The 13,438-nt window shown below is 30.3% G+C and overlaps 1 protein-coding gene across 1 annotated transcript in view; it reads right to left on the bottom strand.

Annotated features, from left to right (window-relative positions):
• Positions 1–13,438, bottom strand: part of Hr39 (Nuclear hormone receptor FTZ-F1 beta) — a 438,812-nt gene that overhangs the window by 288,792 nt on the left and 136,582 nt on the right. The gene's annotated exons all lie outside the window — the stretch shown is intronic.

The following is a 13,438-nucleotide window of genomic DNA, read 5'->3' as shown; positions in this document are numbered from 1 at the left end:
TGATGTAGATTATAATTTTTAAACGATCGTAAACATTTTTAACTGCCAAATTTTTCTTTCGTTATCAGATCTAGAACCGGTTTGAGAGAAAACATACAAGATAAAGACAACACGAGTTATAATTTCAGTTAAAATGTGATCTTTATCCTGATGAACTTTGAGTTTAGAATTGGACTGGTTTGTAGTAACACTGGAACAATTCCTAGTAACCTCTTGTTTAGTGCTCATTTTTATTACTTAGTAATCAAAGAACTAAAAAGCGATATTAATGTAATGAATATTTATCTTAGTCAGAACAAATTTACAAAGTAACAGATTTATTAACAAATTTAAAAAGTATATAATTACTTGAAGATGGATCTTTATCAACCTTCAAAGCCAATGAGTCTATCTCATTGAAATCCCACAAATTCTTATCACAATCAAACCACAATATTTAGGTTCAAAATTACAGATAAACATTTAATAAAATTTAAGATTATTCAATTTAAGAAGTGTTTTCATTCAATACTAATTTTAAGTTTAAAAAAGACCTAATTTAAAGGCCGGCATTCATAGAATATATCTTCCGGATGGATTTACCCCTCCACCGGACACTGGGAGGTTAATTGTTCTTTGTTCTTGTTAATTATTTTTCTTAATGGTAGTTAACTGCTCTTTAATGAAGCAGTTCACATAGTCATGAGACGAACGTTTAGATCTAACACAGGGATAAATTAATAAATAACACTATTCCGGAGGTGGACCTTTAAACCAACCCAGAGATATTACTTCTCGTCGAATAAAGCAGAATTAATTCCCGTCACAAAACAGCCATTTGGGACAACAGTTATTTTGATCAATAGAGTGCAGGAATCGTGAAACGGCAATCAATCAGAACGATCATGATTTTGGTCCAACCAATTAAAAATCACCGATCACTATAGTGAACTGGAGCTATGTGCCTGTACGTCCACGACCTCAGCCTTTATACGCAACACTCCCGTAAAGGGAGAGAATATCCCAACACCAAAGTAACGTCCCCATCAGGCGCTTTCTTGCGAAACCGATCGATAGGAACTGGCACCGAAAGGCCTTCAGAAGACGGACTGAAAGGGAATTGTGTCGGGAGCAGAATGCAAAATTATGCAATATATACTGAATTAACCTCAGTAAAAATGTTTAAAGACCCATTATCTAATCGGATTAGAACACAATACCAAATTCTATCTACTTTTAAAAACAAATAAATTAATATATACCCGTCATTAAAATAAATACTCGCCACTTAATTAAAAAGATCCAGCAACAAGGGTCAAATGCCCAGGCCATGCGATAAGTAGGAGTATATAACATCTTCCGAAAGACACTAGAGATCCGATACAGCTACCCCGCAATATTGACGACCCGGCAGATCCACAATCATCCTTAAAAGAAGAAGGAAAAGAAAACTCTCAAGGCAAGCACCTCGATCCTCTCATCAAAGTCGATCGTACCGATCAGATCACCGGTTTTGCCGACCTGATAGCGAACCAAAATTGTTCGTTTAAGAATCAATTTGAAGTTAAGTCGCCTGAGCTGCTGAGCCGACATCATTGTTATCAACTCCGAGAACTCACAAAACTACAAGTTTTCCAGGGTTTCCAATTTTTAAGTGTCTCTTGTCACGTTACGCGTGCCGATTAAACATAAACATTTTTAATATTTCAAGTATTACAACATGAAAATAAACAGGAATTTGGATAATTTAACGCATTAAAGCCGGTCCAATCTGGGCGAAGTTTTAAAGAACTAGCGTTAAAGAAAGTACAGTTTAATAATTTGTTTACGATTGAAAATGTTTTTAAGTAAAAATACGTTGTATTATTATGTCCTTGTACGAAGTAAATAAAGGTAGTATTGTGATCGCGAAATATTTCGGTTTTCATATTTTAGCGGAAATATCCATTTTGATTATCCCTGAATCCATTTCGACTAGTCTAGGCGAGACGTCTGTACGTATGTTATCACCCATTAACTCAAAAACAATTAGCCATAGGCTGTTGAAATTTTGGATTTAGGACTGTTGCAACATCTAGTTGTGCACCTCCCCTTTTGATTGCCATCGACTGAACCAACAGTGTCCAAAAAAGCCCAAGATCTAAAAAAATTTGGATTTTTTACATTTTCTTAACTACAGTAGCCCTCTTTGAGAGCTTTTCAACTATATATCGTAACTGGTACTTATTTTCATTGGTTCCAGAGTTACAACCAAATTAAAGTTTATTAATTAAATATTTGGATCTTCAAGGGAAGGCACATCGGTCAAATCAGACTTCATTTCCTTTTTTTTGTAACTTTTTAAAAATTTAAATATAATGATTTATTAATAAATCCTCTTTACTAGAACGTTGATACGTTCTTTAGATCTTTCGGATTACTTTGAAGCCATCATCAGGAGTTAATAATAGTATCCTATTTGAGTATACTAGTAGGACCGGGACAGAAAGTCATGACTGTCCCGGTCCTACGTAATTTTAACTACGATTTTTAAACTTTGACTTTAATGCATTAATTTTAGCTTCTGGTGATGGCTTCCAAATAAGCTGAAACTTCTTGAGAACGTATCAACGTGGTAAGGTGGATTATAATTATTTATTTATTTACCTAACATATCTGCGATACTATGTTTGAGAAATTGATTTATTAATAATTATTAACCTCTGATTGTAAACAACTTTTTTTACTAATTTTTTTAAACTTTTTTTTTAAATTTAAATATATTGATTATTAACCTCTAATTGTGAAAAAAATGTGTATATATAATTTAATAGGCGTACAAGTAAGTAATGTAGTGTCCAAATGAGATTTAAAAAAAAAATATTTATAAAATATAGTTCGGTATGCCGGTTATGTATTTTTTTAATTAATATAAAAGCTAACCGAAATGGAAAAAATTAGCAAATTATAAAAAAACTGTATTTACATAAAAACGAGCTACATTAATGTACGTAATTTTTCAGTTAATATTATTATATCATATAAAAACTATTTAGAGGTTACGTAATAAAGCTACTAATCCAAATTAGTATAAACAATGTTATCTCCTTAAATAAATTTTAACAAGATTAATGTGCAAGTAAAATACAATGCAATAATATGCTATTATATACCTAAATTAACTTAAAATGGAAAAAAGCTAATAATACAATATACATATATAACTTAATATGCAAAATTTGTAACTAATAATAAAAAAAAAATAATTCAATAAAATTTAAACTCTAATTCTTTTGTGTGTGCATATTTACTAGAATTGGCTATAACATTCAACAAATGAACGTTTTAATTTTAAAATTAAGTATTTTTTCTTATACTCTATAGACGAGATGGTGAAAAGCTATCCAATACGAACATATTTATGTAAAATAAATATTGTTGCACCGCTCAAACAGAAAAAAAATCAGAAAAAACCGGTTTAATACGATTTCATTTCGGGAGATAATTTTTAATATTAATAAAGGTGAAATATAATGTATAGGATTTTTTTTTATATGTCGGATACTACATCGTCGGTGTTACGTGTAAAACTTTAAGCTTATAAAAATCTATTTATCAAAAAGTTTGTAATAAGTATTTGAACAATGCAGTCCTAATTATTTATTAATGTACCAACTTTGTCTTAAAGAAAAAAAAAATAATATGCAAATCATGAAGAGGAAAAACCAGTCTATTCCAATTATTTCATTAGTTCTTTTAAGATCAGTATAATGCAATTTTTTTTCATTTATTAATTTTTTCATCGGCCCTAATAAATGTTATCTGATTTTATTTATACAGACATAAAGTGGTTCTTATTCATTTCAAATGCAAATTAGAATAATTCAGATGTGCGTAAATACAATTTTATTCAAAAAAAAAAAAAAATATATGATTAAATTTTGCGATTACATTTCCATTACGTTATTTATAAATACAAATCGTTTTTAAAATTCTTTTTCGAATGATCAGTAAAAAATTTCTAAAACCCTATTTAAAATAGAAAAATATTTTTCAACATTCGAAAACGGATTATTATGGACCTACAAGAATATTGCACAGTTCTTCGTGTATTGTACATTCTACGCGTCATTTAAACACCAAGGCAGGCTTTACAGGTTCTCACATCCTTAGATGGATTTAGCCGAGCCCCACGTACACCACTAGAACCCAAAATAGCGAAGAAAAGATTAAAGATAAGAAAGAAAATTTGAAGGCGAGATTTTACGATCAGCTTATGTAGAAACTTAAACAAACTAGCTACAAAGATAACTGCAAACAAACTAGTTCACAAAGGTAACTTCAAAACCTCTAATTTTATATAGAAGGAACTATAAGGTCCATAATCTATCGAGAAATTAGAGTGCATTTATCCAAAATGCTTATCATATCAACGTTTCTGCATTGACCAACTTAAATATCTGCTGACCTCTTCGGGAGAGTAAAGATAAGAAAGAAAGTTTGAAGGCGAGAATGTACGATCAGCTTATGTAGAAACTTAAACTAGCAAACAAACTTAGGCCGAAGGTTTTGCATTCGAATCGGATGAATTATGGCATTTTTAGACGCGGAAGAACTTTCATTACATATTCCCAAGGACAAGCTTTAGGGAAGAACTAATCATAAAAAAAAAATCAGTTTTCAAGGGAATTAAAGAGCCATCAAGAAAACTTTCTAAATAAACTCTTAAGACAGATTACAAATTTTTTAACTTTGTCTGAATTAATTAACTTAGAATTTTTCATATGAATTGGGGATAAGGTGGGACAGCTTTTAATTCTGTTAAATGTGGAAGCGGATTATATTACACCTTTGTAAGGTGGTTTCGCTCTTGAAAAATGTTTATTTCAAATATGCCGTAAGTTTTAAAGAACAAACTCCTATTATTATTACGAATATTTATCAAATCTATGCTATTATGTAACCAGGAAGAGGATGTTTGTTCGGGATAAACAAAAAAAAAAACACGCGATCAATCGCAACCAAACTTTTACTCATGTTTCTTGGCATAATTAAAAGGTTTTTAGATATATTTTATCTCGAAAAAAATTATATGTAGTAGTAGAGATTTGCTGGTTGAAGCACAAACTTTAATCAATTGAATTAATGAACTGTGAGTCTCTTATCACCGTGTGAGCTGAGTTTGAACTGATTGATTTGAATCAATCGAATGAATAACACTACAAAAATAACATAATTTTTGTTTCCTAACATGTGATACATAATTTTGATCTGTTTTTTGATGCTCAAAACGAATATAAACTCAGAATTTTTCTATCACCAATAATTTTTCAAAAATTGTTTAATTTTAATTAAAGGATATTTTTCTTTTTTCAACGTATAGTTAGCGTCTTAAGATCCTATATTGTATTTTGTTAGCTTATTTTTTATTGTTAACATTGTTAAAATAATTTGTAAGTTATAAATAAACAATACTACACAAAGAATTAAATCATATCATAAACACATATTATTATATCATATCTAATACTGAAGAGTAAACCTTGATGGACAAGATAAATCATGTCTGTGCAGGTCAAAACATGTAGTTAAAAACATGGCTGTGTTGTTTGTATTCTCAGCACTGGATTTAGGAATGAATTAATTTTGTTCGGTTTTATTGCTGTCTTAAATTTGTTAACAGTGCAGTGCCATAATGCCTCGAAATTGTGTAAATGATGTGGATGCCTTTTGTTATATATTTGGTGAGTTTACCGTAAAATCAAATTAAAAAAAAAACATTACACCTTTAATTAAAAAAGCAAATCATTTGTACTTTCAGTGTAAAATTGGTGATCAGGATAAGACGTGGGCTCCTCATATAATATCTATATTTAAGAGGATGGCTGAAAGGTACACGGAAGGCTTTGCCATTTGGTGTACCTATGGTTTGGCGTGAACCAAAGAATCATGTAACCGATTGTTACTTTTGTTTAACCTGTGTGTCTGGAATTTCTAAAAAATCTAAACATACTGTAAAATATCCTTCATTGCAATCTGCAATCAGGCCTGTACCTCACAGTGAAATTATTCCGTATATTAAAATTCTCTCGGTAACATTCTAGTACTAACTATACTAGTTGCTTTCCGTATCCCTTCAGACCATCAAAAATAATAGCACTTCTGGAAAGCCATCCGCCCCAAAGCTATACGATGACTTATCCAATTAGAACTTTTCATGAATTTTTTTCTCGAAACGAGGGAGTCATGAAAATCCGAGATTTGCAAAAATCCCCAACCGATCACTGTACTTTCCCTTCCAGTATAGTAACAGCAATATTAACTTATTTTGGGAAATTAAACAGCATTTTTGTTCCAACTGCTTAAATTATCATCATTCAGGATATTTTAGTCTGTTCATATATTACGACAGGGTTAAATTTGTATAAATTCTTATAATTTTTTTTTTACTGCTTTTCCAAAATAGTTTTTTACTTTAATTAGATATTTTAAAGGTAAAAGTATTTTTTTTTAGAATTTTCTCATTGTTCTTTTTTTTAATTTGATGCTTTATAGAAATGCCGGAAAAATATAGTCAAATTTCATGATAACAGTGATACTGTTCGCTGTCATCCTTTCTTCAGTAGTTTACAAATTTTAAAGAAGACTTTTATGATCATTTTATTACTTTTACGGGAACGATTTTTACATATTGTAATTAATTATGCAACAATAAATAATTTAATATAAACAATAAATTAAGGAATCTTAATCCTTATTGGCCGTATACTATCGACAATAAACTCTGACATTATTATATAAAACCGTATAAAGTTAATAATAACATTTTATGATTTATCCAGTTATTTTAACATACACATGCAATAACGTACTACTATATATTATGAAGCTATAAAAAAAACAATAAATATGAATCTCTAGCTACTAACACTACTCTAGCTATAAATTAAAGGTAAAATAATTTTACAATCATTTGCTATGCACACGTATATTCAGAAATAATAACCTATAATAAACAAGTTATTAATTATTAAAATATCATTAAATTGCAATAAACAATGAGATCATTGCTATTTTAAGGTATTACGTGATTATTATTATATGCTATTAATAATGAATATAGGTAACATATACAGACTGCTAACCGAATGGGAAAAGTAATTAAAAAAAAAACTAATAAATATATGAAACAGGTAAGGAGAGAATAGAATGAAAGCGTAATATTCGTTACAAAATTATTGCCTCAGCAATAGTAAGCCAGTTTTATGGCAAAAGTTAGATATACAATGCACAAGGACAGAATTAAAATTTTTAATTTTTACTTTCCGGCCATAGGGATATATGCTGTTGCAACGTAAAAATATATAGATTATCAAAATAATACATTTTTTTATTGGTCTTTTTACTTCCTTGTACGAAGTAAAGAAAGTATTGTGATCGCGAAAAATTTCGATTTTCAGATTTCAACGGAAATATCCATTTTGACCATCCCTGAATCTATTTTGACTAGTTTCGGCATGACGTCTGTACATACATATGGCATAACTCAAAAACGATTAGCCGTAGTATGTTGAAATTTTGGATTTAGGACTAACATCTAGTTGTGCACCTACCCCTTTTGATTGCAATCAACTGGACCAAAAGTGTCCAAAAAAGCCTAAAGTCCAACAAATTTGGATTTTGGGCTTTTTCTTAACTGCAGTAATCAGTCCTCATTGAGAGCTTTTCAACGATACATCTAGTGATACTTATTTTCATTGGTTCCAGAGTTTGAGCATAAAAAAAATGTAATTAATGTAATATTTGGATCGTACAAGGGGAAGGCACATCGGTTAGAATCAGACTTCATTTCCTTTCTTTTTTTAACTTCTTTTTTAATAAATTGGTTTATTAATAATTAAAACTTTTGATTGTAAAAAAACGTGTATATGCAATTTAATAGGCGTAAGGAAGTCATGTGGTGTCCACATCAATTTTTTTAAGTTTTGTGCATTAAAAGAAAAGATTTAAATAAATCGTAATAGTCTGCGAAAAATGTTTTATTTTAATGCTCCTCAGTCAAAAAAAATCTATTTTTGTCAGACGGACGTTTGTGCGCGTATATACATATATATGTTGGCCGGTATTGGATCTTATAACTCTGGACTTTGTTGATCGATTTTCTTTAACTACGTAATCGGGTATTACTTTCGGGGGTAAAGAATGTATTAAATTTTTGCAATAATTGGAAAAAGGGAATGGGGGTGTTTTGGCCGAAATAAAATGTCAATTCTTTACTCTGGAATTTTAGCCAAAAAAATTTTCACAAATTACTAAAACCTTTTATTTAATATTCACCCGCTCCCCCAAAAATGATTAATATATTTTTTTTTTGTTTTTAGCTATATCTTTCTTTAGAAAGTGAGGTTTTTTGAATTTATATTACCTACATCTATAGGCCTTCAAACAACAACAAAAAGACTTTGCCCGCCCTACTACAATGGTCTGTGGGAACACAAACATTTAAAAAAAGTTTAAATCCATATTACAAGTTATCCATTGTACTTAAAATGTAAAAATCTTATTTTTTTACCCAATCTACATTTTTAGTTTAGGGATAAGTTTGTTTTTGGAGTTGTTACACCTGTTAAAGGACAAAACAAAACATTCTCTAGCTGTCTGGAGAAAAGGTTATAAACATTACTACTGTTGTGACTGTGAGTTTCATATTGTTTGTGTTGTAATTAGTGCTGAATTTCTTGTTTTCGAGTGCTTTTGAAGTGAAACATTTGTTAAATCAAAATGCTACGAAAATGTGTAAATTGAGGGAATAATTTTTGTTATATTTGAGGTGAAATAACATTTTCATCACAGAAACGCAATCTGACACCTGTAGTGAAGACTGGTTATCAGCATTATTTTGGTATGAAGGTAGGGGACCAGGGTAAGTGATGGGCTACATATATGTTGTAACTCTTGTTCAGTTATACTACGAGAATGGCTGAAAAATAAAAAACGATGTAGGATTTTGCTGTGCCTATGGTTTGGCGGGAGCCTACAAACCATACAGATAACTTATTTCTGCTCGACTCCACCTATAAATGATGGACTGTCAATGAAGAAAAGAGGAACAGTTCAATACCTTAATCTTCTATCTGCTATTTGACCTATTCCACATACAGGCAGTTTACCAGTTCCTACTTAACCACAAAATTACGAGCTTGAAGGAGAAAATGAAGACAGTATGGAAAAAGGAGAACCCAACAAGCCTTCCACATCCCACGACTCTGATTTTGACGAAAAAGATGATAAACCGCACAGACTGAGTCAAACCAAAATTGAGTGATCTCATTCGAGATCTTGATTTCTCGAAACAGAAGGCACAGCTTCTAGGGTTAAGACTACAACAATGGAATCTTCTCCAACGTGATGTCAGAGTCTTACAGTGCAGACATCGTCATAGGGATCTGATTTATTTTTTTGAGAAGAAAAACAATCTTATTGTTTGCAGCGACGTTAATGGCTTGATGAAATATTTGAATTTGAATTATGATCCAAATGATTGGAGGCTATTCACAGACTCCTCCGAGCTTAGTTTGAAAGCTGACTTCACTATGGGAATCGTCTTTCTTCTATTCCGGTTGGTCATGCAGTTCACATGAAGGAGACTTATGCAAACATAGCAATCCTCCTAGACTCAATCAAATATGCTGAACATAAGTGAAAAATCTGCGGGGATCTAAACGTCATCGCTGTACTCTTAGGAATGCAACTGGGATACACTAACTACTGCTGCTTTTTATGTATGTCGGACAGTAAGGATAGGGAAATCATTATATTCAGCAGACTGGCGAGAAAAATGTCGTTGACGAGCCTCTCGTCAACGAAATTTCTGCCCAAAAGATGTTCTTCTTCCACTCCTTCAAATAAAGCTGGGTTTAGTGAAACATTCTGTTAAAAGTATGAACCGAGAAGGACAAGCCTTTAAGTAGTTAAGAGACAAATTTCCCACATTAAGTGACGCAAAAGTTAAGGAAGGTTTTTTGTTGGACCACAAATACGAAAACTTGTAAAGGATCCTGCGTTTGACCAAATTTTGGAGGGGAAAGAAAAGGAAGCTTGGGAAGCCTTAAAGAGTCATTCATGGATTTTTAGGCAACGAAAGAGATGAAAACTACAGTCAGTTGGTGACAGTACTTCTGCAAAAATACCATCAACTCAGATGCAAAATGTCCCTTAAAATCCATTTTCTCCATTCACACCCGAACTTTTTCCCTCCTAGTTGTGGAGTTGTCAGTGAAGAACACAGAGAAAGATTCCATCAGGAATCTGAATCAGGAATTTTGTAATTGAACAAAGATATCAGGGCCGTTGGAATGATGCAATGCTTGCGGATTACTGCTGGTCTGTACGTAGGGATGCTCCGAAATTCACTTACAAGAGGAAAGTCAAAGACAACGATGTCATGAAGCCACACGATTCTCTTCAGACCCAACCAACTGCCAGGTATTCTTTCATGAATTAAGAACTCTTAGAATGTAACTATCATTAAAAAAAAAAAGTCAAATGAACTTTCTATGGATGGTATACGTAATTAAAATGTATCGTTTTCTCTTAATCCGTTAAAATAAAATACTTCCAACTACTGTATATCACAGAAACTAGAACTAATAAAAGTTTTTCTTTTTCATATCCGTTTTTTCTACCCAAAATTAGTAAGATTTGATTCAAGAAATGAAGGAACATTCAAAAAAAAAAATTTTTTTGTCGGGCAGTATAATTTGGGCAATGGAAGAATTCAGTCGACACAGAATAAATTTTCATCGTTCTGGAATTTTTTTATCTATTTTTAAAGATGATAGTAACTATGAAATAACAAAGAGTATATTACGCAACCTTTTTTCTAATCAAAATGAAATTAAAATAATTATTCCTTTCATGTTATTTAATTTTTACGAGAGAATTAGTGAGACAGATAGGTAGATGGAGGTAGAACGGGAGAAAAAGTGAGTTAAGAGAGATATCGAGGACGAATGATGGCAAAAAAATTGCTACACTACAGTTGAGAGATCATCATAATAAGGAAATACCGGTAAATAAGTTAAATAATAATAAAAACAAACTAATAATCATAAAGACTATTTGTTTGGTTACTTATTATTATTATTATAATAACGATGACTGATTAATGATTATAAAAGAAGTCATAAAAACGTAGGTATAAATTATTAGATATGGTTGAATTCTTTTAAAAAAGTCAATCCGGTGGTAGGTAGACAGGTCAAGGTATACAACAACCTGCATTTAAAAGAATACAAGAGAACGAACCACTGAAGTAGCCTACAGTCAGTAAATTCTAAATAAATACATAAGCTCATACCTACCGGTATATGTAATCAATTACATATTAATTTAAATCTAAAAAAAAATATTCAATGTACGTTAACAAGAATTATAATACTTCCTGGAATAACTCCAGACCCGTTAGGTATCAATCACGTAAGATATTTTACGTCATTTTAGAATAATTAAATAATATCATTCAAGAAAAAAAAATTTCTATAAACCAGTATTTATATAGAAAAACAACACTAATATACTTAATGAGATTACAATGAATGTATAATTTATCGGTATGTATATTGAATACTTAAATAAAGTTAAATTATGGTAGCTTCTCGCAATTTATTGTATTTATAACTTTAAAAAAAAAAAAAATTTAAAAATTGATTTCGGAAACTTTTGTGGTGTTTTGTACGTCTAAAATTACAAATTAAAAATAATTATTTTTTACTTGGAGCACAGAAAAAGTGTTTCCCAATAAAGAAAACGATGCTCCGATTTAACAATCGCCATCCTCGTAACTGATGGTATTTTAATTATTCCCATTAATTATACCATAACGAGGTTTTAATTTAGTGCTATTTTGGTAAAATAAAAAAAAGAGTTTTTAAACAGATGAAATACTGAATTTAGAAGTAAATTCAATTTTTTTTATAATTAATTTTCTTAAAATTTATCGTATTAATTTCGAACAATTACTGTGAATGAAGTTTTTTATTCTGTTACCATTTATCATTTCATTTCATTTATTTTAACTTTTTATTTTGTTATATTAAGAATAATGTTTATTGTGTACAGAAAGAATAATACGTCTTTCTGTCTATTTTTCGTCTGTATTGCTTCAATAAAACACCGATTTTTAAAAGTTTTTATTTACTTTTCATTGGCTGTATTTACATTAATTTTCTCAGAATTAAATTCTCTCAAGTTTTGTTACAAATTCTGTGTTTATGTGTGTAATTTGTGTTTTATGTCAGATATCTTAAAAATTACTGGAGTTAAAGTTCAGCAATCTCTTTTATCCTAATTCCCAGCTCAAATTACATAAGAAACTACCAACTTTACTCCTTAATTTGGATCCCAAAAATTACAGTAGGCTTTTTTTTATTAGAATAGCTGAAATTCCGGTGAAATCTTTCGCTAACCTAACTCGAAATCAGAGCGTTTCCAGACCTACGTTTATATGAACTTTTTCCATTATTTTCATCAGTAGAACATTTCGTGAAAGTTTTTCATTTTCTTCATGGAACACACTATGTATACATACATGAAAACAGGAGGAAATATATTAGATCAAGCATGTTAAATAAAACATGATTTACGGCTCATTTAAACCATAGTGCGTTTACATCTTCTACCAGACTGTAGGCTGTAAAAATTCCTCTCTCTTAGAAAAGACGGCTTAAATTAACGTAAAATACAATATAACTAAATCTGATAAAAATTTTGGCATATAGGATTCTCAAAATTCGTCCAAATCTAAATTAAATCTAGTTATCAATGGAAAATTTAGTAACACTTTCCCGAAAGAGCATCATCATTTATTAATATTACTGTTCTCTTAATTACTAATTCATTTCTTACACAGTTATTATCTTTCAACTTCTACTTAAGCTAAGTTAATATAATTTGTTTACTTCGTGTTTTGGCGGTTTTATGGCTTATTTTTTTTTTTTCAATTATTAAAAAGCTAGTTTTTCCGGAATTTTGGGGTTTTACACTCAATTTACAAAATAGATATTTATATATTTTAGTAAATATTATATTGTTGGGTTCGAACCAACTTGATAGCTTACACCATTATTCAGTAATGATTATTGCAAAGTTTAATTTTGGCGGCCATTTTTAGATTAAACCGAAGCCCATCGTGGCCATTCGTGACATTTTGGAATACTCTAACGATGCTTAATCCAAATCCGAAATCAATACGAACGTCGTTCGTTGAAAATAAATAATTAAATACAAATAAAAAAAATCTGTTGTGGACACCACAGATTTCCTTGTACGCCTATTAATTACATATACACATTCTCAAAATTACATAAAATTTTATTTCACTAATAACTTCTCATTTTTTTAAAAATTGTTATTATTGAATTATTAATTGTAAAAATGTTTTTACAATCAGAGGTTAATAATTATTAATAAATGAATATAG

Source organism: Lycorma delicatula, chromosome 7 (genome assembly GCF_047948215.1).
Source record: "Lycorma delicatula isolate Av1 chromosome 7, ASM4794821v1, whole genome shotgun sequence".
Classification (NCBI taxonomy): Eukaryota; Metazoa; Arthropoda; class Insecta; order Hemiptera; family Fulgoridae; genus Lycorma; species Lycorma delicatula.
Note: the sequence above shows the minus strand (reverse complement) of the source record. Positions and strands in the feature narration are given on the sequence as shown.